The sequence below is a fragment of the Uranotaenia lowii genome, chromosome 3 (genome assembly GCF_029784155.1).
Source record: "Uranotaenia lowii strain MFRU-FL chromosome 3, ASM2978415v1, whole genome shotgun sequence".
NCBI classification, from domain to species: domain Eukaryota; kingdom Metazoa; phylum Arthropoda; class Insecta; order Diptera; family Culicidae; genus Uranotaenia; species Uranotaenia lowii.
Genome location: NC_073693.1, coordinates 347814755 through 347835703, shown reverse-complemented (window position 1 = coordinate 347835703; position 20949 = coordinate 347814755).

Sequence of the window (20949 nt, the reverse complement as noted above, 5' to 3'; positions counted from 1 at the left end):
GACAAAATCTTACAAAATCAGTTATTGAAACATAGGCACCAAAAAGCTGTTAACCTGCGTAATCGTTACAAGCCTTTTGGGTTTAACCCTTCATTTCATGATTTTTTATTTTTTCTCGAAAAAATTCTCAATAGTGCGCAATGATGAATACATGAAGGGAAAAATAAGGAAAAAATATTATTTTTACATATTTCGGTTATTTAGCAAAAATATTAATTGTTGCAAATTTGCAACAACATGAAACGGTTACACCTTTTTTTTCTTCACACTCGACAACTGGAAATAAATGCTTATTCCTAATTTCTTTTGCACTAATCATAGTTTTCGCACAGGAACTTCGCAAATCTAGATTTCTGGACACCGGAAAGTTAAGAATTTATCTGGGAGTAGTTATGTATGTTGGTTTTCCACCATGGGTGCACGGATTCACCGCAGTTTCTGCCTAAGTATGTGCTCACATGCATTCTTTGACCGACCCCATGGCTTCGTATGTAGGTATATTTTGGAAGAACGAGTGAATCAGGTTACTTAGAGGTATTCCGGCATCCGTGCATATACCTGGCCAGCTGGCAGCTGGTTAAACATTCATATAATCAGTTATAAGAGGAAACACATCTTACCTGTCGGCTTCTTATGGGATTCGAACCCAAAAGTTGTCTCGCCGATACCGGGAATCGAACCCAGCCTGGCACATCGGAACCAGACTCGCACCAGCTTATCCACTAGACTACAAAGACTCTCGAGAAATTAGCTAGGAGTAGTTATGCGATAATATACCACCTACTGAGGAAATTATTCCTTACGTTTGCTTGAAGGTGCTAAAAAAACGAACACACACATATAGTATCTCAGTGAAACTTCATGTTTCTTTGAAGAGATCTAATTTACTCAACTCTAAGGCGTACATCTTTCAAGGATTTTATGGCTAGCATCTTACCACCAGACCACGGAAAGAGCACTATATGTGCCGTGATCGGGATTCGATCTCATGGACTCTGGCTTGGATGGCTGGAACGCTATCCTCTAGGCCACGACCGGCGGCAAAATGGAAAGCTTCTTACCTATACAACTTTTCTGAACATAACCTTGAACAAATCAACACAAATCAATTCCGAAAACGTATTTAAATTGGTTCTGATAAAGATTCTTAATCTTAAATCATACCATAACTATATGCCAGTTTTAATAAACAAACTTGATATTGAAGAGCAAAGTCTCAATTTAGTTTTGAAGGAATGATCCAATTACAAATTACATTAAACTATTAAATATCATTTGTGAGCAAAATTAAAAGAACAATAAAGATTTTTTCGGAATGAGCATTAGAATTTGGAACATGATTCTAAAATTAGAATTCAAACTTGAAATCAGTTTAAGAATAAAAAAGAAATAAAAATAAAACTAAATTCGAGAACAAAAAGTTTCAATTTAAAATCAACTTCCAGAGCTTCCAGGAAAAGGTTGATTAGTATAAATAAAGAGCATTTTTCGTCGATTGATAATAAGAAACGGCTCATACTTTAGTAAAAAATAATGAGCATTGTAATTTTCAATCAAATCATTCATTCATCTCTAAGAAAAAAAAAAGCAAAACAATACTTCAAACCTCGTTTATCGAATGTTGGCAGATAGTACTGAATTTTCAAGTGGAAAAATAAAAAAGCGTATTCGTTGTTTGTTTTTAGATTTTTAAACTCTCTGGATAAAGCCCCGTACTTGAGTTTGAATCACGTTGAATAATATAGAACTTTTGAAAATTGGTGTATGCTTATTTTGCAAGTTATGAAGGCATCCGACATTTTTTTTTATTCAAAATATGTATTTGTTATACCAATGGGCCGCGGGAAAAAAAATCAAAATAATGTGTTTTACATACGCTGAATTACAAATCCTAAATAAGTTAATTATTCGGACCCGTCCTAGTTTAAAGTTTGATAAATTTTGAACTTTTTATAATATTTTTCTAGTTTTGATAACGGTTTAGAGCAAAACTTTTATTTTTTTCACCTCGGGGGCCCTCTTTATTCAGGGGGGGGGGGGGGGGGGGGGCAATTTTTCTCATCCCCCCCTCTTAATACGGCCTGAACATGATAATAAATCATAAATAACGAAAACATTGTCATCGAGAAACAAATACACTGTTTAACGATGCAAGTTTCGAAAACACACTATGGAACCCATATAACTAGCTAGGGTACTACCGTTGCATGGTGTTGCATATTTGCAACAGTTATTGAAAACCCATTATATCCGAGAAAAAACAAAAAAAAAAATCTCAAATTTTGTTTATTATGTAAATTACTTTAGTGAGAATACGAAAATATTTTTTTTGAGTCGAAAAAAAATTCTCAATATGAATTACACTAGGCCAAAAATTTGAAAAATTAGGCTCTTTCCACATTCCATATTTTTCAGATTCAAGTGGGTTTTTTTGGTTCCTATAAACACTAAAAATATTTTTTTTTAATTGAACGTGATCTTGAAATTATAAATATTATTCCCATCGAAAAAAAAATTTACTTTTTAGCTAAATGTGAAGTTTAGAACAGTTTTAATTAATTGTTGCATATTTGTAACTTTATGAAACGAAGGGTTAATCACAGAATAACAGATATTGTCGAGACATCAGAATTTCGCTGAGTCACGTCGATAAGAAACCCAAGCAACCAAAAGTCGCGTTTTTACTTAAAGATGGAACTCCGAAGTTCACATTTGGCTGAAAAAATGTTTTACGGGAACTTCAGGTGACACTTGTCGCGTAAAATTTACTCAGGAACTTCCATCGCCCTTTGAAAGGTTAAACTATCGATAACGGAACTTCTAAGCGCTTTTAATGGAACTTCTTTCAAGAAGGTCGATAACGTTCGCGTAACATTCCAAAACGCACCAATAAGATACTTGAAGGTGTTTTAAATAACCTATATGGGAAATCTAAGCGACATGTCAAAAATGTTTTTCAAGAAGGTCGATAACGTTCGCGTAACATTCTAAAACGCACCATTAAGATACTTGAAGGTGTTTTAAAGAACCTATATGGGATTTCTAAGCGACATGTCAAAAATGTCTGTCAATTTCTTGTCATGGTATTTGTTTTGTTTATATCTGTACTGATATTTACAAATGGAATTCAAGATTTTTTTCGAATTTTTCTTATAAATGTTAAGATATTCGAATAAATTTTTGATGATGCGAATTTTTGTTATGATTCATATTGTGTACTGAAAGTCCTTTGAACGAAATAAGGTACCTTCTATTGACCAACCCACTCAATCATCCCAAATGACATGAAGTTTAAATACTAATCATTACAGTGGCAATTAACTGTTGCTGGATTGGTCGAGAGGCTGGTGAGTTTCATTGCAACCTAGAGAGCAGCGGTTCAATTCTCTAGGCGTGTAAGCTGCTTTTGTAATCAAAACAGTATAATTAAAATCAATGAGATAGACCATGATATACCGGCAACCTAGCAATCTGACATGTGGTTGTCAGAGCAACCTGTCAATCGGATTTTTTTTTTCAGCGCGTAGAAGTTTCTTGACATTCTCTTAGAAGCTGAATAGCGTTCTCTACAGCCACCTAAACGAACTTGAAAGTAGCTTTAAGAACTTAAATTTTGGGCTGATTAGCATTCTCTTCAGACACAAACGAGAGCTGATTAAGCTTCTATGGAACCTTTTTAAGGGAATTCTGGTTGCTTGGGAATCTATAATTGTTCACCCAGTCTTTATTATAAAACTTTCCTGTTTTATGTCATTAATCATTCGATCATAATATATGTATGTATGTATGTATGGTTCCCCCATCGGTAGCAAGGTCCAGCCTATGTCTGTGTAGCTTGGCCTTCGAATTGCTTCTAGGGCTTCCACGGCCGATGGTTCGTCGAAGGAAGGCATCCAACCTTCAGAGACCTACAATGGTTGGCAATCCACTCCGCTTGCAATAGTCTCTTCAGATTAACCCCAGATGCATTCTCTCTGAATTATTTAGCGCATTTAGTTATTTATACAACTAAACACATCTTACCTGTCGGCAACTTATGGGATTCGAACCCAAAAGTTTTCTTGCCGATACCGGGAATCGAACCCAGTACGCCTGGGTTACCAGACTCGCGCCAGCCTATCCACTAGACCACATCAGCGCTCATTAATCATTCGATCATAATATATGATCAAAAATTCGATCCAAACTGTCGACTTATAAGAAGGTAGTGACTGCTAATCGCAATGAAAAGCAAAACCTTACGGCAAAAACAAGATCACGGAAGCTGTATACGACGTTGTTGACAAAGTTTGATGGCGTAGTAATGGACGACGAAACCCAAGCCAAGGCAGACTTCAGACCAGACAGCTTCCGGGACAAGCGTTTTGTACAGCAACCTGATGGGGGAAGGTGGCAAACATTTTCAAGCATATTAAACTATCAAAGTTTTCCAAGAAATATCTCGTTTGGGAAGCTATCTGTACCTGAGGCTTGTAAAGTGACACTTTCGTTGCAGCCGGGACCGTCAACCAGGAAATTTACGTGAAAGAATGTCTTAAAAAGCGTTTGCTGGCTTTCCTGAAGGAACATGACTTGTCTGTGCTGTCGGATTTGGCATGGTCATTTGTCCTGTAGACACTGTAAGTCTAAAACTCATAGTTTCAGCAGAAATCACCCAAGTAACCGTTAAGCCGTAAAAATGGCTTTACTTCAGCTCAATAGTCGAATAAAATACAGTGGATGAATCTAAATGGAAACAATTGTATCATTAGACTGTGTCGATTTGGGGTAATTTTTGAATTTTTCAACCCTGGGGTCTAAAAAGTTTCGTTTTGGTTCTAAACTCATCCATGATTTATGCAGAATTGTTAAGTAACGATAACATGAGTAAATCTGAACTTTTAGGTTTGTATGGAAAAATAGAATATTTTATACTGAAAGATCAATTTCGTTTTTGTATTTATTTTTCTGTAGAACCAAACCTGATTACGGATTATCTCCCAATTTATAAATTCTAAAAAGATTAATTTCCGCCTAACACACGGTGTGTTTATAGAAGATTTTTTTTTGTTTCGATTATAGTCGTTTTACCATCTTTATGGCATTCACGACTTTATCAACGTTGCAATTGGCGGATCGTTATTGAAAAACTTATCCGGTACAACTGCGTTCGATGTTTACTCTCGGGCTCGAACTCGCGGACATCGGCTCAGGAGACAACAGACTTGCCAACTGAGCTATATCACAAGCCCAAAGTTTATAGAAGATGTTTAAAAGAAAAAGAAATGGGAAATTTAGCCTTTTCTGAATCATTTTCAGGCAAAATTAAAATATTTGGTCGGTGAGTCCCCATACTTTTTATTTTTTTGAAGATTTGTAGCCCATATTTCGGAATTTTTATCTGTAAGATTAATCCAGTGCAATGGAATAGTAACTTTTTTCATTGAAAATATTTTTTTTTTAATTTTTTTTCAAGTTTTTGTCATTTTGAAACAATAAATAAATGTCAACGCCTGGAAAGATAAGCGATTTGGATTTTCTAAAAAACTTATTTTTATATTTTATTTAAAATTTTATAATTTGGAATATCCTTGTTATAATTGGTGTTATCCAAATGTAACATGAATGTATATTCATATAAGTATATTTTGAAAAACTAGTTCTGGTTAAAAAAAAATTAATGATACATGAATAAAAACAGTCCAACACCATTCGATTGGTTCTTAAAAATCTTTTCTTTTTTTTCAAAATTGTTCTTTGAAAAAATTCCACAACATTTGCATTCTCTGATGCATATGGATACGCGCTTTAGAAAACAAAAATAAAATTTTTGATGATACCACTCATTTATGGCATTTTTGAATTTTGTTCACCTCAGATTAAACTTAAACATATCCAAGCAGACCAGTTTATAAAAAATATTAAATATAAATTTTAGTGCAAAGTTAAATTACTTGAACTGAAATCCGTTTATCTTCCGCTACATAACATATATTTTAAATTTCTTTTTCTCATGTTGAAGGTGAATAAATTTTTTTATCATTCATTTGAACTTCATTTTTGCTTTAGAATTGAAGTACTGTTGATATTTGGAATGATGGAATGATAAAAAAAGATTTTTTTTCAATAGAATTTCAATTTCATCGACAGTTTTAGACCAGACGTATGCGTTTTATTTTTTTTGTTTTTATGGATTTCTATTGTTTATTCAAACCAATGATTTCTGTAGTTTTTACCATAATTGGTATAAAATTGTAGAAGTTATGATTGTTTTACTGTGACATTAATGCTTCATAAAGGTTAAATTTAATAATAAAGAAGAGCTTCAGGGTACAGTAGAATAACTAAAATAAGTAAGGGATGAACAAAATATGATTAATTTTACGCGATCCAGGCTAGCTTGCTATCGATCATTTGCAATTCATTTTTGTCAACTATACTGCTGATTTTTGTAAAGATCGACAAAAAGATTGAAATGCATTTTTTTAGAAAAAAATTCAAATTAATCAGAGACTAGATTCATCCATTAAATAAAATTATTTAAAATAAAAACTATAAAGTTCAATTCCAAACAAAGAATTCAAGAGACAATTTAAATAATACAGTGATTTGGAAAATACAGTAATACTCTTTGAATAAAATGGAAGAATCACAGAGGACAGTAGGGTTACAAAAAATGGGCTAGAGAGTGCTTAAAATAAAAAAGTTGAAGGAAACTCCAGGCTTATGATGATCATTGTATCAAACGACAGTAACAAGTAAAATTTAAACTAGATTCAACTGCTGTAGCGATAAGCATTGAGTCTGAAGTGCAAATGGAATATTGAGACATTTATATCAGGAGAAGTATAAAAGCTTATTTTTCATCAAAAATTGTTTTTAACGGATCGTTTACACATTCCCGCTTTTTGTCCAAACTACTCTTCGGTGGTAAATTGAATCGAACTTTGCTTTCCGACGAAAACATGGGCTGGAATGGACACTTAAAGACTCTGTGGAAGTTCCGGAACAACCGTGGCTTAAAACCCAAAACAAAACAATTCAAAACAAATCTTTGAGCTTCCCGGTTTCACTCAAATCACCTCAGAATGGTCTACCTGGTTGGGAATGATCGATTTACATTCCAAGTTGGCCACTTTACTCAAAATGAGCGATGACTTTTGCCGGTTGTTCCGAACTTTTTTTAAACGATTTCTTTTTTTGCACGAACACAATAATCGTTTAAAAAAAGAATCCAGTGTACTTTTGATTACTGATTTTCTTAATTTTTGAAGTTTCTACTTCAGATCGCATCACGATAAGCGTTATCACAAAAAAGTAATAGCGCTTCCTAGTGTTAACTGATGTTCTTAATCATTGAGCTTTTTTTATAAAATTTCCTCCAGTGTTGCCACAATCAGAAAATCTAAAGACAATGGATTCGAATGGATTCATATATGGATTCATATTATTCCAGATAATTCTAATTATTTTAGATAATTTGAACCTTTAAGACTGCTGACAGGATTTGCCAGCCAATATCTAAATTTTAGGATTAAAAGATACTTTTTAAGCATTTTTTCCGTTTAAACAGCTCTGTAACTAGTTTGAAAAATAGTTGAAGATTTTTCAAAGTTTTTGATGACATTATTGAGTTATATGTTCAATTTAAGAGTATTGAAAGTTATAATTAAGATAATTAGCACCTCTGAAATTATAAAAAAACACTTAAAATATATTTATTTTTTGAAGAATACAAATAGAAAATTAAAAAAAAAACTTTGCATGGGGGGTCACCGACAAAATATTTTAATTTTTGGTGAAAGTGAACCAGAAAAAGCTCTACTTTCAGCCAAGCAAAAATTAGCGTTACTGTATTTTTTTTTCTTCAAGTCCTTCTACGAAACACACCGTGAACAACTTTATCGAATGCTGTGACTTTGTTTCTTATTAGGCACAACAGTTATCAGCAATTGGATAGCAAACAATCAATTAAACTAATGTTGGCACATAAATCATAAGTAAGTTAGGATCCACTTGGATCAACAAAAAACATAAGGTTGATTTTTCAGAACAAAATATTAAATTTTCCGATACAAATATAAAAGATCAAGTTTAGTCATTTATGAATGAGTTTTTAACCAATACGAAGCTTCCTAGTCCCCAGGGTTTGAAAAATTCAAAAAAGACCCCAAATCGACTCAGTCTTATGAAACATGATTTTTTTATCTTATACTTTAATATGCTGATAAATAATCCCCCAAACTGTAAATTCTAGACCTTGTTGCCCATATTTTTTTAAATAAAAATTCGCAATGACAATCCTAAATTGAAATCGTTCTTTGCAAGTTCTATAAAGAGAACTTTGGAATTGTGATATTAAATCAATGTTTGATATTCTTTTTCTAAAAAAACTCATTTCATAAGGAATTAAAAAATTAAAAAAGCTTTATTGAATTAAAAAAAAAAAATTTTAACTCGGGTTGAAAACAGAAGACAAGTTTGTCGGAAAATGGTAGGGTCAACTTGGGTGATTATAATCAAAATTACTCTGATTTCTTGTTAGGTAACAACTTTAAGTGTTGGAAATATTTCGAGAGGATTCTAAACACTGCGTCTAGACGATCTTTTAAAATGGGGTATTTTAGTTTTGACATTTCATATGGTATGTATGTAGAACGGCTCATTCAAGATGCCGTTCAAATAACTATACAATGCCTTAAAACAAGTGTTCATAACTACTATTATTTTACTAAAGTTTGAAATTTTGAAAAATATGATGTAATTATGGACAATCCTCTGGGAATCTGTGTGATCAATTTTAGCAAAAAATTATTACATTGGAAATTGCATCTTTTACTGAATTTGCAACAGTTGAAATCAAGATTTTAATTGAATGTACTGTGACGAGAGAATTATAAGATTGAATGCACTTCAGAAAAATTTGAAATTTCCGTAAACATGAATTTTGGGTTCTTTGGGCTGATTGTTTTTTTCTCATTATTTAACAAACCATTGTTACTTTTTGTTAACATGATTTAAAACCAACCATCAATAATATGTTTGAATGTATGGAAGTGTCGTCAACTTCAGCTTTTCTACACTCATCTTTCGAAACGGTGCTAAAAACCTAAAAATAGAATCGAGTTCGTCAAAATGTTCAATGATATGAATGTGAAGAAACATCCAAATCAATGAAATAAGTTGAAAATTTCCGTTCATCAAAGCCTGGAAAACCTTGTATTTATGACTGGGAGTACCTACCAGGGAAAAACCGGGAATTTCAAAATGAAAATGTTGTGGTCACCCTGTTAAAGGCTGAAGACACATGAATTAGTGCATTTTGGAGGGTTTCTTTCAGGCAGATTGCTGATTGAAAATTTAATCACGATATTTTTTTAGCGTTTTTTCAGCAAGAATGTATTTGTAAGGTTTGCAATCAATAGGTTACAACTCTTACTCGAAATTTAATGCGCAAGCCAATTCTGGATTTTCCTCCTGATAGGTTGCTAATGGCAAAAGTTTAACCATGCGATCGCATTAACACTCTCCCGCCAATGAAACATTGAAAATTACCGTATTTTTTCGAACACCCCGCTGAAGAACAAACAAAACAAATTCATGGGTACACGAAAAACCTTCACTTCACCTGCTTATACCTGTTCACAATTACCATCTTTCCCAAAAACTTTAAGCACATCTTACTTGCCATAGAATTTATTCCTGACACTAGAATCACTTCTTTACTGTTGAAATAATCTCAAGTTTCTGAGCACAGTTTCCTACGATACCCAAATTTGCAGTATATCTTATCGAAGCCTGCTGCTAGATGTAGTGCTCTAACAAAGTCTTCGTCCAGCCGCAAAGTAGGCCTGGGCCATTTTATGGATAGAGTTCTCTTTAAGTGCGATATTTCCACGATGCACGAGGCCTTCCGCATGGTTCGATGTTCTCTTCACTTATCGATGGCTATCATCCTACCTTTTCATATGCATTCCATCGGGTCGTATCTTGTAGTGTATTTTTTTGTTTGCTGTTTCTGTGTTAAACTTAACCATGTTCCTCTTTTCTCCCCCACAAACCTGGATTGTTTTACCCTCGAAACTGCACCTTGCCTGGCACTAAACTCTTGAAAAAGTAAAAAAAACAACAGGGTTACGGTTGCCGCCCTTCGCCAAGCTTCCATCGCGATCGGAATCCCAGGCCGGGATCAGGAACAGCCACAAGTAAAAACAAAACAACAAAAGTCGTTTTTGTGGTCGTTGGCCATGAGATGGGTAGGTTTTCTGGCTGGGCGCGATTGTAAGTTGTAATGGGAAAAAGTAAAGATCGGAAAGTTCCCGCGAGGAGGGGGCGGATATCAAGTTTAATGAGCTAAGAAAACAGTTGTAGAGGTATGCCGGGCGCGATTCGACAACGACGTCCGACGAAGACGACCGTGACCAAGAGTTCAGGAATGTGAACTATATGGGGGTTTGGGATCAGCCAGCACTCCTATGGGTCAAACCAATGTAGTGAAGCAATTTTTGCGCTCCAAGGATCCATCCCACCTGGTGGTAGGAATAATTTTTGTCCCTTGTCGAAAACTTTACGGGCAAATTTGTCGACGCGCAAGCAGGCCATGAGAAAACAAACAAACACACCTTCCTTGCTAATGGCGCCACCATTCTGCGACGGCTTTGCTTTTCACAAAAGCAAATCAATGGTTCCTTGGATCGAGAAGTGAACATACTTAGTTAGAAATAGCCATCGTTTGAATATGAATATGTGAATGAATGGAGGTCGTCCCGTCGTCGGGGCCCCAAAATTTATTTCGCAAGCATCCGCTCGACGAGAAGTGACGCGCCTAACGATCGATCGATACATTGGCGGCGGCGTCTTCGTTTCGTTGATGGCACCGGAAACAAACGTCTCGCGATCACACCGCTCGCTTTGGGCGTGAGTAGGAATTAGAATTTTCCTCAATCAAGAGGCCGTCTCAACCACTATTGACACGCGTCTGTCCGCGGTTTCGGTCATAAAATTATCCAATGGCAGTCAGGCAGTGTGTTAGATGACGTTCGTGTTCAGGCGTCGGAGGAAGTGGAGGAAAGATTCCCGGATATTTTCTGCTTTTCCACTGACACCGGCAAACTCGTAAAACCCCACGCGTCACTGACGGGACAGTTACCTAATCCATGACATTCCGATGGGCAAATTTTACAAGGAAAATATGACGGGAGATTTCAATCAAGCTCGGTTATTGTTGAAAAAAAAATTAATAAAACAATCCGAGTTAAAATATGTGATATAAAAAACTTTGAAATGAGTCAATAGTCAAAAGTCCAAAGTTTGAAATCAAAATTTTATAGTAAAAGGCTAGTTTCTGTCGAAATTTTATAGTTGAAAGTTTGACCTTTACTAATGAGTTAAAAATCGAAGGAATAAAGCCGAAAGTAGAAAGTCAAAATTCACAATCATAAGTTGATAATCGAAAGTCAAAAATTTAAAATCGAAAGACGAAAGACGAAAGACGAAAGACGAAAGACGAAAGACGAAAGACGAAAGACGAAAGACGAAAGACGAAAGACGAAAGACGAAAGACGAAAGACGAAAGACGAAAGACGAAAGACGAAAGACGAAAGACGAAAGACGAAAGACGAAAGACGAAAGACGAAAGACGAAAGACGAAAGACGAAAGACGAAAGACGAAAGACGAAAGACGAAAGACGAAAGACGAAAGACGAAAGACGAAAGACGAAAGACGAAAGACGAAAGACGAAAGACGAAAGACGAAAGACGAAAGACAAAAGTCGGAAGGCGTTGGTCGAAAGTGGAAAGTCGAAAGTCGAAAGTCGAAAGTAGAAAGCCGAAAGTCGAATGTCGAAAATCGAAAATCGGAAATCGAAAATCGAAAATCGAAAATCAAAAATCGAAAATCAAAAATCGAAAATCGAAAATCGAAAATCGAAAATCGAAAATCGAAAATCGAAAATCGAAAATCGAAAATTGAAAATCGAAAATCGAAAATCGAAAATCGAAAATCGAAAATCGAAAATCGAAAATCGAAAATCGAAAATCGAAAATCGAAAATCGAAAATCTAAAATCGAAAATCGAAAATCGAAAATCGAAAATCGAAAATCGAAAATCGAAAATCGAAAATCGAAAATCGAAAATCGAAAATCGAAAATCGAAAATCTAAAATCTAAAATCTAAAATCTAAAATCGAAAATCGAAAATCGAAAATCGAAAATCTAAAATCGAAAATCGAAAATTGAAAATCGAAAATCTAAAATCGAAAATCGAAAATTGAAAGTCAAAATGCGAAAATCGGAAATCGAAAATTGAAAGTTGAAAGTTGACAGACGAAAATCAAAAGGTGAAAATCGAAATTCGGAAGTTATAAATCAAAAATTGGAAGCCGAAAGTTGCAAATCACATGTCAAAAGTCGACAGTCGAAAATCTAAAGTTGAAAGACTTAAGCCGAAAATCGAAAGTCGGAAGACAGTCGAAAATTAACAGTTGAAAGTTGAAAGTCAAAATACGACAGTTGAAAGTCGAAAATTGAAAGGCAAAAGTCGAAAGTGGAAAGTGAAATGTCGAAAGTCGAAAGTTGAAAGTTGGGAGCCGAAAGTTGAAAGACGAAAACCGAGAGTCGGAAGTCGAAAATCGATAGTAGAAAGTCGATAATTGAAAGTCGAAAGTCTATACATAGAAGAAAGTTTAAAGTTGAAAGTCAAACTTTAGGAAAGGTCAACAGTCGAAAGTCGAAAAACAAAATTCGAAAGTCGAAAGTCGATAGTACAAAGTCAAAAGTCGAAAGACGAAAGTCGGAAGTCAAAAGTCGAAAGTCGACATTTGAAAGTCGAAAATCGACGGTTGAATCGATAGTCGATAGTTGAAAGTCGTAAGTCTTTAGTTGAAAGCCGATGGTTGAAAATCAAAAGGGGAAAGTAGAAAGTCGAAAGTTGAAAGTCGAATATCGAGAGTAAAAGTCTAAGTCGAAAGTTGATAGTCGATTGTTGAAAATCAAAAGTCGGAAGTGGCAAATCAAAAGACGAAAGTTGAAAAATGAAAATCGAAAGTCGATTTTCATAAGGTCGAAAGTCGATAGGCGAAAATCTTAAATCGAACATCGGAAGTCGTAAGACAAAAGTAGAAAATCTAGAGCTGAAAGTCAAAAGCCAAAAATCGATAGTCAAAAGTCGAATATCGTAAGTCGATAGTTGAAAATTGAAAGTCGAAAATCAAAAAACGAAAGTGAAAATACGAAAAACGAAAGTCAGATATCGTAAGTCGAAAGTTGAAAATAGAAAATGGAAATTTGAAAAACGAAAGTCAAAAGAGGAATCCTTAAAGTCGAATGAGGAATCCTGAATGTCGAAAGTCGAAGGTCCAAGATCGAAAGTCTAAAATCGGAGGTCGAATGTCGAAAGCCGAAAGTCGAGAGTTGAAAATCAAAATTCGAAAGTCGAAAATCAAAAGTCGAAAATCAAAAGTCGAAAGTCGAAATTCGAGAGTAAAGTTCATAGTCGAAAGTCGAAAGACGAAAATCGAATGTTGAATGTCGAAAGTCTAAAGACGAAAGTCGACAGTTCAAAGTTAAAAGTCGAAAGTCTCAAAAATTGAATGTCGAAATTCGAAAGTCCAAAGACAAAAGTCGAAAGACGAAAATCGAAAAAGGAAAGATGAAAGTCGTAAATCGTTAGTCAAAAGTCGATAGTCCAAAGAAAAAATCATAAGACGAAAGTCGAAAGATGAAAGTCGAAAGGCGAAAATCAAAAGTCGATAGTTAAAAATCGAAAAATTGAAAAGTCACAAGTCGAAAGTCAAAAGTTGAAAGTCAAATGTCGAATGCCGAAAGTCGAAAATCAAAAATCAAAATTCGAAATTCGAAAATTGAAAGTGGAAAGTCGAAAGTCTACAGTTGAAAGTCGAAAGTTGAAAGTAAAAAGTCGAAAGTTGATAGTAAAACATCGAAAGTGGAAAATCGAATGCTGAAGTTGAAAATAGAAAGTTGAAAATCGAAAGTCAAAAGTCGATAGGGAAGAATCGAAAAATTGAAAATTGAAAATCCAAAATCGAACCTCCAAAGTCGAAAGTTGAAAATCAAATGTCGAAGAGTGAAAGCCGATAGTCAAAATTCGAAAGTAGAACGTCGAAAGTCGATAGTCGAAAGTTGAAAGTTGAAAGTTGAAACGCGAATGTCGAAAATCGAAAATCTAAAATTGAAAATCGAAAATCGAACAGTAGAAAAGTAGAAAATCAAAAGGCAAAGGATTAAAGTCGAAAGTCGAAGATTAAATTCGCTTATTTTAAATCGAAAATTTGAGTCTATAACCAAATATGGAAAATAAAAAAAGGAAATCGATGCTGAAAATATCTTGTCGAAAGTTGCAAAAATCAAATCTTAAATTGTTTGAATCCAAAAATGGTAGAATCGTTTTCATTTATTTTTGAAACTTTTTTTTCATCAACTTTTTGTTTTATTTTAAAAATTTCCGTAAGCTAGATCGAATCCGTTTTTCCGTATATTAAAAGTTTAATAAAATATCGTTCAACGAAACGTTTTAGCCCCTTTTTTGACACAAATAATCGTCAATCTGATTTTAATGATCCTGCGGGAACACACTGATTCCATTGAGCCGGTGCCATGAGGTTCAGGAATTCCGTGCCGAATTCCCAGAAATCGCATCAATGGGGCGCTCCATTTAATCCGAAACTTACGAGGCACCAGCAGAAGAACGAAGAAAAAAGATTATCTCCAGACGGTGTTCGATAGCGATTTGCCTAATTTGGTTTCCACCCTTGTTCAGATGGAGGGGGTAAATAAAAAGAAAAAAAAAGCATAAGAATAATTTGAAATTAGAAGTGGAAAAATCTGACAAGTCATCGTTTGACTGCTCAGCTGGATGGCAGCTCGCGGCGAACGTTTAAGGCAGTGAGCGAGAGATCCGGTTCACATTTCGGGTTGATCACGATCTTTCAAGTGTGTTCAAGTTTACCTTCTTGTTGGAGCCTAAACGGTTTGGATTGACGATATTTTTTGGTGATGAACAACTACACATTTTTGAGAGATTAAGAGTTCTTGAAAACTTTTGTTAAAACATTCTTGGGTGCCTCGAATAAGTGTCCCATGAGCACGAACCAAAACGGTGAGACCGTAATAAAAAAAAAGAAATGATCAAGAGTTGGCAAACCGTCCGGCATTCTTGGCACGTAATGTGAGCTTAATGTGGTTGGCGCATACGAAATGAAGTTCGCACAAGCCCCGTTTGATGACTCACACTCGCAAGTCGGTTGGTTGGTTCAAAAAGCATCAGATTTCCAGGCCCACCTTCTTCGGTTCTTTCGTTTGTTTAGTCTCCCGGTTTTATGGTTCTCGAAAAGCTCCCAATCTCGGAAACCGCAATCGCACTCGTGCCTCCTACCAGAAATTGCGCGTAATCTGCGACTCTGTGTCAAATTCATCCCCCCTTGCTGGAGGATTCTGGAAGTTGCGATATTTGTTGCGGCAGATTGCCATAAAATTTTAATTTATGCCAAAAGAATATCACGGGACCGGGTGCTGCTTAAATGTGCAGTTCCAATCGCTGTTTCAATCGTGTCACACCTCTCCCCCACCGTTAGGGGAATGATGTTCTGCGCGAATCATTTACTGGATTATGTTATTTTCGTGGTTTTTATTCCTTCTTTTGGGTCCATTTGATTTGCTGCTTCGTTGCAACTTATCGAGAGAAAAATTGATATCAAGATAAGTTGCCCGTCTATTGATCCTGCCGCCGAGTGTCGTTCGTTTGAAAATATAAACAAAATCAAAGGAAATCAGATTTAACAATGAATTTAAAAATAAAATCAAATATGGCATGAATATCAATGTATATAAAAAACAATTTCTTTTTGTTTATTTGTCTTCAATAGGCTCAGACGCCTTAAGACCTAGAGAGACAAAATTTGGCATGGGTACTGTTTTGTACGATTTTAATGGTATAATTCAACGGATTGAAATGAAAATTTGCACTTGAGAATTTAAATAAAAAATGATCAATTGATCAATTATTTAACTTTGAGTTAGGGTTCGGTAAATTGGATCGTCCATAATTATTGTTCGCTGTTTTTTGCGATATTGAGGTTGTTATATATCGGATTGAGATGAAATTTTACACATGAAAGTTTTTAAGGATGAAAAATTGCATTAAATTTGCCAATTTCAGATTAGCGATTGTCTTTATTTGTTTATTAATTGATTGTATTGTGAATTTTTTGATGATCTTTTAAAGTTGAACTACACAAAAAACCATCCCAACTTACCCCGGTGTACCTTATTCAAAATGATTTAAGATTATTTGTTTATCTAAAGATGTTTTAACACTTAAAAGCTGGTCCTCCAAACGTTAACAGTTGTAAGGTTGTAACATTCAATTTCCTGAGCCGAATTTCACCAAATGGGAAATTATAGTTCAAATTTGTTGACCATTTATCGACTATACATTTCAGAATTTGTAGAAAAAGTAGATGCATCTGGTTTTTGAAAATTGACACTACTTGGCCCTCGACACTTCTGTTGCCACTTTGATAGAAGCGCGCTCCCTGCATAAGCCAGGGCAGTTGTTCAACCATTGTTTGTTTTCGATGCAAAAAAAATGATTTATTGTCGTTATTTCTCTCATAACTCTTAAAGGAGCTGATGGCATGAAAAGCTGATAACACTTTAATGTGTTTTGTTGTGCTATTTTGTGATCTCCGTTGAAAAATGACAGAGTTATGTAGCTTTTGGATATGATTTTATTTTATTTCCAAAAAATAAAACCAGACCTAACTCAAAAAAGTTTTTTTAAGCTTAAAAAATTCATGTTTTTGTATGTTGATAAAATACATAAACCATATTTCAAATTATGGGGAAGATCTAAAAAACCTCGGCGCAAATTGGTGGATAATATTTAAAACTCCACCGTTCTCAATCATTTTTTTTTATTAAAACAATTGATTTTTCGAAATAACTGACTCAATAAAAATCCAACAAAAATTTTATCCAACATTATTATTTGACATTTAACATCTACTGTTCTGACTAATTTTTGTTTACATCTTATGAATCATAGGAAAATAATATTTCTTTATTTTTTTTATTTACAGGTACGATTACATTTCACAACCGCATCGTGTCGTAAGTAAGGTTCCAAGAACATTTTGGGCTGTTTACATATTTGAAATGATATTCTAGAAAATCAATGATTAATGAATACCCTCTAAAGGATTTCAACTTCAAACTTTATATTGGTTTTATCATACCAGTGGTAGGCAACTTTAAGAGCCAGAAGTGCAGAGCAGAGTTGCAATGCAATGTTCGTCTAAAACTTCTTAATTTTTCCATTCCCAATTTCGATGAAAAATCCAAAATAAGACAAGTTCAAAGTCTCCAGCAGCTGTAGTTTTTGAAAACCAAGGATTGATTCAAAAGAGAACTTTAAAAATTTATTTAACTTTTTTTCTGCATACTGTTAAATTTTATTCTATTTTTCAAAGTGACACCTTGTGAATCTCGTTTCCAAAAACTGGAATATGATTGTTTTGAATCGCGCGTATGTTAATCTCAAAATTTCATCCATCCAAACATTTGTGTTTAATATCTCAGCTAGTATACTTTTTTGTAGTATTTTTACCCCTAAACATATGCAGTACCCCCTTTCTTTTTCTCATAACAGCCTATTGACAGAAAATGTAAACTTGAGTTCTAACAAAACCAAAAATTATTTGATATTTCTATGTGATATGGTAAAATTTATCAAAAACTTTAAATTATCATACATTCTCATGAAATTTTGCTTTAAAAACAAAGTTTGTAGTTAGTTACCCCCTTTTCTAAGTAGGGTGAAAATCGAATGTTTTTAGAAAATTAAAAATTAGGTGAGAATGAGAATACTTAACCCTTGAGGATACTACATTCCTCAGATAGATCTTGAAACTGAAATATCATGCATAGATCAAATGTTTTAGAAAAAATTGCCAAATAGAACAAAACAACAAACCTGTTATCTCAAAAAATTGTTTTTTTTTTAGTTATTGCTCTTTGTTTGATAAATCTAACAAAATATGACTTGATGATCTTTTTTATCACTTTAAAATGTTTCTCATATGAAAATCTATATACATAAAAAGCAATTATCTGTATGTTTGTTTGTTTGTTTGTCCTCTATAGACTCAGCCGTCTTAAGAGCTAGAGAGCTGAAATTTGGCATGGATACTCATTAGGTCCAGGAAGGATAAAAAATGTTTTCAGATTTTTGGATGACCCCTTCTGAAGGGGGTCGTCCATACAACACAAATATGGTTTTCGCGATATTGACGTTATTTTTTGTCGGATCGTGTTGAAAATTTGCACTTGAGTACAGTATTGTTCCGATTTTGTCAGCCCCATCTCGAATTTAGGGCGGACAAAACAGGGTACCTGACAAAATCGGGAAATTTTTTTTTCATGAAAATAATTCCAATTTTGTTTTGATGATTGTCCGTTTACTTTTTATTTCAATATTTTATGTCAATACCGTAATAAGGGGTGACATTGACCCCTTTTCTTTATTTTTTACCCTTCTTACAAAGAAGGGTTTACATGTCGCTTGAAAACCCAACATTCGATCCGAGGCTCGGAGGGCCAATTGTCATATACCATTCGACTCAGTTCGTCGAGATCGGAACATATCTGTATGTGTGTATGTGTGTGTGTATGTTACAAAATAATGTCACACACGTTTCTCGGTGACCGCTTGACCGATTTGAGTTCTTGAGGCGTAAAATGAAAGTTCTTACAAATAGCAAAATGGAGGACCTGTTCAAGAACTCAACCCTCAGTGATTGTTTACAAACACCCTTCATACAATGGATTGTTTACATGCCATTTGAAAAACCGTTGGTGCGGAGCTGCAGGATTGATATGCAATTGCAAAACAGCTGAGCCAAATAATAACAATTTTTAAACGTTTCGGCCTACTGGACAACTTCAGCCATCTTAAAAAAAACTATATTCAGGTAAAAAATAAATGAAATTTTAAATTAACACACTTAATTTACACAATATTTCTTAAAATCACTCCACTTTTATGCACTTACAAATTGTATCCCCGCGTGCTTCCGTTACGGCTGCTTTATTTGATTTGAATCCAAAATTTTAACCGCTTCTAACAGCTGGTGTCCAGCGTTCTCGGTGTCAGTGTCATCGTCGTCGTGATGTCAGCTGGAACCCTCGTATTTGAGGTCGTGGTGATTAATTAACAGTTTTTATTTGAAGAAACCAAAAACTTTCCTCTACGGAGACAACATGGCTGTTTGATGAAGAACTCATCTCCAGTTCTTTAACACGTTTAGAATGTTTTGTTTTCTCTGGGATAGCATTCGAAAAAAAATCGAATCATAGGGCCAACCCGAGAAAAATTGCCCCGGGCCCCCGATAGCTTAAGAGGGGGGGGGGGAGAGCGGGGGGGCGGTATTGTCTACCGGGTAAAAAAAAAACCATTTTCACGATTTTTTTCTAGAGCTATCGTTCAAACAAATGTATTCAAATTTTTTGCATTATACAAAGCATTGTTAAAAGAACATTTAGTAATTTTTTCGTAGAAAAATATTGAAAAATGAGCCGGTGACGGAGTACTTTCGAGGATGCCTTTTAGAAAACAGGATTTGCGGTGGACACTGTATCTCAGCACAGAATCATCTGATGTCAAAAAATCAGAGCAAAATATTTTTAATAGATATTTTTCTGGGCCCCAACGTTTTTATTTAATTTTAAAAAAAATTATGAAATATTAGTGGCTGTTTGAAGTAAAAACTACGATTTTTCACGAAAAAATCCGCAATATTTTATCTGTAGAATCTCCCCAAAGTAAAAAAAAAGAAAAACGTTGGGGTCTGGTATTTTATATGTAGAAAATATGTTCCAAATTTGAAAAGAATCGGATCAGTAGTTTTCAAATGACGATGTCCACGGACTTTAAAAATGTGCTTTCGAGAAAAACGCGTTTGAAGTTTCTGCTCTTGCTTTCTTGCAGTATTAGATAGGAGGAGATATAGACCTATAATTTCTGCAGTTTTGCTTCAATTGACTTGAAAATTTGACACAACATTCTTGAAATGTTTTACAATAAGAAAATAAAAAAATAAAAAATCGATTTTTTTAAAAGTGTTAGACCCCCCCCCCCCCCCCTTAATCCAACCCTGCTTAAAATACCAAGTGGTTAATGGGTGGTCCTCTACGAGGGTCAGGACAACCCCCAAAAAACATACAGTGTTAAATGACTGGGAATTTTAGTTCAAAAGCAGAAAATTTCAACTAAATTTAAAGGCTGACAAAATCGGGATAAAATGCTGACAAAATCGGGGATAGACAAAATCGGGGGTAGACAAAATCGGGAGCTGACAAAATCGGAACAATACTGTATTTTGATAGACGAGAAATCGATTGCAGTTATCAAATTTAGGGTTAGCGGTCGGCAACAGGGGTCGTCCATATCCACTGATTAATGTTTTTGCGATATTGGCGTTATTATAGTTCGTATTGTGATGAAAATTTGCACATGAGTGTTTTGAGGGACGAACAATCGATTACAGTTATCAAATTTAGGGTCAGGGGTCGGCCAAAGGGGTCGTCCATATTGACTGATTAATGTTTTTGCGATTTTGACGTTATTCTACATTGGATTGAGATGAAAATTTCCGCATAGGAGTTTTGAGGGACACTCTGTTGCTTTCAGGTTTCAAATCTTGACTCAGGGGTCGGCAAAAGGGGTTATTATCTGTTCACTGATTTTACGATATTCTCTTGATTGAGCATAGAATTGTAATGAAAATTGACACATGGAAGTTTAACAGAAAAGATAATTGATTTCAGGTGTCAAGTTTTGAATCGTGGTCAAAAAAAGGCCGTCCATGTCAGTTGCTCACTGTTTTCGCGATATTGTCGTGATCATGCATCGGATTGAGATGAAAATGTTCAGATGAGGGTTATAAACTATGAGCA